Source organism: Chrysochloris asiatica, unplaced genomic scaffold (genome assembly GCF_000296735.1).
Source record: "Chrysochloris asiatica unplaced genomic scaffold, ChrAsi1.0 scaffold00093, whole genome shotgun sequence".
Taxonomy (NCBI): Eukaryota; Metazoa; Chordata; class Mammalia; order Afrosoricida; family Chrysochloridae; genus Chrysochloris; species Chrysochloris asiatica.
In genome coordinates, this window is record NW_006408611.1 from 9,905,861 (window position 1) to 9,911,609 (window position 5,749).

Genomic DNA, 5,749 nt, shown 5'->3' on the forward strand with positions numbered 1-5,749 from the left:
ACGTCTGATTTTTACAGCTGGTTTTTCTTTCAAGATATGTCTTCAGTTCCTCTAGCTATTCTAGGTTGGTCTGCATGTCTTTTCAAGTGGGAATGTCCCACCTTAGAAAGTTTTGGGTGGGGCTCAAGATTCAACCTAAGACTATAAACTCCACAAAGGTTTAACAAGAAGGCTATTTCCTTGAAAAAGTTCTAATTACCCTTTTAGCTAATATAATCTCTTATAGACTGAAGACAGGCTTTACAAGCTTTCTGCAATCATATTTCCCATTATTCATTTCTATCCCATTTAAATGTCTATTTCACAATAGAAAACAGGGAAAACAATAACCACGAGACAGTCAAGCTCATAACATTATTTCCCCTCCTTTACCCATTCCAACTATGTCTAGACCCCTGTATCACGTGGTGCTGTTGTTCCAAACTTGTGTATACCTCCATTCCATTTAGCCCATGCATACATACTTCCCTAAGTCTACCTATTTTCCTTGTTCATCTATGCCCCTTCTTATTGTGTATTGACCTGCCCCTCATTGTATATTGTTCTCATTCGTGTTACTTGTGGATATATACCAAGTAGAGAAATTAATAAATCATAAAATATTTCTATTTCCAAGTTCCTGAGAAAGCACCATACCATTTTCCAGAGTGGTTGAACAATTTTACGAACCATTTTACCATGTTGGAGGATTTTAGTCACTCCACACCCTCATCAGCATTTGTTGTTATCTGTTATTTTTAACTTTGTGATTAATGCTGCTTTCAGATGATATCGCCTTGGTATTTTGATTTGTATCTCTCTAATGACTATTGATCGTGAACATTTCTTTATGTTTGTTAACTGCCTAAATGTCTTTCTTGGTGAAGTGTTAGTTCATGTCCTATGCCCATTTTCCATGTAGAGGTGTTGTAGCTTCCAATAAACTTTAGAGATCAGTTCCTTGTCTGATAAATTGTTTCCTAGTCTGTGGTCGACATTTTTACTCTTTTGGTGAAATCTTTTGTTGCACATAAGCTTCTAATTTTTAATATGTTTCAGTCAATTACTTTGTCTTCTATTGTTTGTGTGGTTTTTGCAATGCTTTATAGTCTATATATGCCAAGTATTAGACCCCTTAAGTTCGTCCCTGTTTTTTCATTGATGATCTTTAAGTTCTGGAGTTTATATTTAGGTCTTCGATCCATGTTGAGTTAGTTTTTGTATATGGTTAGATATATAGGTCTTATTTTAACATTTTTCAAATCGATTTCCAATTTTTCCAGCACTATTTGTTGAAGAGATAATCTCCTCCCCATTTAATAGATTTTAGGTCTTTGTCAAAGATCAGTTGACTGTATATGGATGGATTTACTTCTGGGTTCTCATTATGTTCCATTGATCTATGTGTCTTTCATTTCAGAGCAGTCTTTATTAGTTAAAGAAATCAAACTGATTTTGTATGTTGATCTTGTACCCTGCCACTTTACTGAATATTCCAATGAGTTCCAATAACTTTTTGCTTAGTCTTTGGAATTTTCTATGTATTTGTTGTTGTTGTTGTTATTGTTATGTGCCATGGATTCAGTTCTGACTCACAGTAACCCTGTACAGGGTTTCTGAGGCTATAAATCTTTACAGGAACAGAAAGCCTCATCTTTCTCCCACAGAACAGCTGATAGTTTCGAAGTGCTGATCCTGTGGTTAGCAGCCCAATTCATAACCACTATGCTACCAGAGCTCCTTATAGGATCATACTGTTGTTGTTGTTGTTGTTGTTGTTAGGTGCCATCGAGTCGGTACCCACTCACAGGGACCTTATGCACAGCAGAATGAAACACTGCCCAATACTGAGCCAACCTCACTACTATTTGCCACGGTTGAGTTCATCGATGCTGCCACTTGGCCAATCGATCTCGTTGGGGGTCTTCCTTTTTCTCTGACCCTCAACCTTACCAAACATGATATACTTCTCCAGCGACTGTTCCCTCCTGACAATATGTCCAAAGTATGAGAGATGAAGTTTGGCCATCTTGGCCTTCAAGGAGCACTCTGCCTGCACTTCTTCCAAAACGGATCTATTGGTTCTTTTGGCAGTCCATGACACTTTCAATATTCTCCTCCAACACTATAACTCAAAAGCATCAATTCTTCTAAGGTCTTCCTTACTCACAGTCCTGGTTTCGCATGCATATGAGGTTACTGAAAATACCATGGCTTGGGTCAGGTGCACTTTAGTCCTCAAACTGACATCTTTGCTCTTCAATGCTTTAAAAAGGTCTTGTGCAGCAGATTTGCCTAATGCAATACATCGTTTGATTTCTTGACTGCTGCTTCTGTGAGTGTTTATAGTTGATCCAAGAATATTATCTGCAAATAAGGAGCATTTTACCCTTCTCTGCCAATTTTGGATGCCTTTAATTTCCCTCTCTTGCCTTATAGCTCTGGCTAACACTTCCAATACAATATTGAATAGAGTGGTGATAAAAGGAATCCTTGTCTGATTCCTGTTCCCAAAGGAATGCATTCAGTTTCTCTCCATTGAAAGGCTGTTGGCTGTTGGTTTGGTATATATGCTCTTACTTATGTTGAAGAATTTCCCTTCAATTCCTATTTTCGTAAGTATTTTTAAGTGGAATGTTGGATTTCATCAAAAGCCTTTTCTGTCTCGATTTTCCTTTTTAAATTTTATGGTGGATTATGTTGTTTTTGTAATATTGAACCATCCTTGCATCACTGGTATGAATCCTGCTTATTCATGTTTTATTACTTTCTTGATATGTTATTGAATTATACTGGTTAGGATTTTGTTGAGAATTGTCATACCACATATTCCTGGACTCCTGGGGGATCTGCTGGTGATGTGTAATCCCAAAGAATTTTGCACTTTTTAATGTACACCATAGTGAAATGGCACTTAGGGTAGCCTTATTATTCTTGTTGAGTGCCACCGAGTTAGTGCTTACCATAAAGTGCTGTACCAAGGGAAGTCAAATCAGATTCCTTTGAAAAGTTTTCTGAGTTTGGGGGACAAAAAGAAGTCTGAAGGGGAAAGAGCAAACCTATAGGGTGAATGTGGTAAAGATTCCCAATGAAATTCTTGCAGGATAGCCCTTGCTATACTCCAAGAATAAACAGGAACATTGTCCTGATCAAAAAAAGTTACTTGGTGCAACTTTCTTGGTCTTTTTCTCACCAATACAGTTTTCCATTTTCTTAAAACTTCTTCATAATAAGCCCCCATGGTTGGCCTATGTCCTTAAAGAAATTCCATCAAGATTATCCATTTGCAATTCCCAAAAATAGTCACCAGAACCTTCTGAGCTGAATGTTATGCCTTGAATTTAACTCTCCTAGCAGATCCCCCAAGGAGCTCTGGTAGCACAGTGGTTACGAATCGGGCTGCTAACCCCAGGGTCAGCAGTTCGAAACTACCAGCTGTTCCATGGGAGAAAGATGAGGCTTTCTGCTTCTGTAAAGATTTACAGCGTCAGAAACCCTGTACAAGGTTGCTATGAGTTGGAACTGACTCCACGGCATATAATCACCACCAGGAGATCCCCCAGGAGTCCAGGATAAAGTACTGGACTACAAGTTCTGTTAGAACCATAAGGCTAGCAGTTCAAACTCACCAGCTGCTCCTTGGAAACCCTATACAGGATGGGTATGAGTCAGAACCGACTAAACAGTACTTCACAATAACAACACAAGCATATGCCCCAGGAAGCCACTGTTTGGATTGGATGTTTTTTAAGGCAACCAGTGAGACCCAAACAAGTTTATTATTGAGAAAGCTTGTCTATACCACCCATGTATTGGAGAGAAGCATTTAAACATGTTTTGCTTAGAATAAATCCTAGTAGCAATACTTTTGGACTTACCTTTACATTTCTCATCAATAGTTAAAAACTGAAAACTAAAAGTCTGATGAGGAAGAGTCTGGAAAATATATCATTAAAAGGCTTCCTTCCTAGAATGTCATAGTGTCTACTTTGAACTAGATAAATAAAGGCCTCTTTGTAAGCCGCAAAAAAAAAGGCTTCCTTCCTCTAATGCCTATCATCTCAAAAAACAGCCCCTATTATACAGGTGTATTCTGTCTCCAGATGCTACTGCCATAGTCTTCTCACTGATAAGTCCAGACACCAAACAGACATGACAACCTCACTACCTTTCAACACATCCACAGGAAAATAAAAGTCAGTCTACAGTGCACTCAAAAGTAACTACAGAGTAGAGTATAATACATTGTTGTTGTTGCTACGTGCCATTGAATTGGTTCTGACTCATAGCTATAGGGTTTCTGAGAAGTGATTGGTGGGTTTGAACCACTGATTTTGTGGTTAGCAGTCCAGAAAAGCAAAACGAAGTCTAGGATGACAAAAAAAAAAATCATGCATAACTATTAAGACCCCAGACCTAGCAATTGAAAAGAACATTGAAATAGGTCAGATATTTTGCTTTTACAAGCCGAAACTACACTGACAACACTGATTGGCATACAGATGATTTAGTTACCCATCTTGGGGTGGCTCTGTAGTATAAGCACTGGAATACCAACCACCAGTCACTTCTCAGAAACCATATAAGGGTCACTATAAGTTGGAACTGGCTCAATGTCACTTAACAACAACAAGTAGAAACCAATATGCCTTGTCCATTAATAATAGTGAGACACGCCAAGAATCTCTTAGAAGCTTAGCTTCCTTGTTCATTAAAGAAGTAGAAAATAGAAGCTAAGTTAGCAGAGCAGAAGCTAAATTATCAAAGTAGAAGCTAAATTATCAGAGGACCAGGGTATTAAAACAAGACTGGTCGTAAAATCAGAAAAGGCAGTAACTTAGAAGACTGGCACACCAAAACAAAAGAATAAAATAATGGACATGAAAAACAACACCACTGATCTTTCCAACCCATTCTGTTTGATGATAATTTAAAGAGGTGATATTGGTGAGGTCATTACAAAGATATTCATCTCCAGTCTCTGTCCCCCAGCATGTTTTATTTTGTGCCCCTCTCCAACTACATGGCAATTTGTTGTGACTTTTATCCCAAACTGTTTCTCTCTGGCGTAGTCCATACATCAATGCATATAACCACCCACAAATTCAAGCCAGAAATCTGTGAGTCCCACTAGATTCTCCAACAATCCTGCCCTTGCATCTAATCAATCACAAAATTCTGCTGATTCTATGACCTGATTGTTTCTTGAATCTGCTCATTTATCATCCCCACTGCTATATTGCTAGGGCTCATCATTTTTTTTCCTGGATTAATGCAACTGTCTCTTGGGCTTCTGGCCAGTTGTTTTACTCCATTCAACTAATTCTTCACAAGCAGCCATGAGTTTTCAGAAAGACCCATCAGGCCTTCAGCAACTTCTCATCTAAAAAATTATAAAGTGTAAAGTTGACAGCATGGCTCCTGCTTAATGATCACCCTTTCTCTCTTCCTACATCTCTCCTGGCATTTTTTCATTTCACTTTGTCTAAGCCAGCCCTGCCAAATAAAAATATACTGTGAGCCACAGATACAGTAGCTACATTAAAAAATAAAATAAAATAAAATAAAAAAAACAGCATTGATTTTAATAAAAATTTACATTTAACTCAATACACTAAAGATATTACCTTTGCGACCTGTGACATTAGCCAGATACCAAGCATTCAGTAGGCGAATGTGACTGCTGCTGTTGTTAAATACTGTTGATTCGCTTCCAACTCAGCAAACCTACGCACGACAGAAGGAGAAACACTGGCCTGGCCTGGGCCAT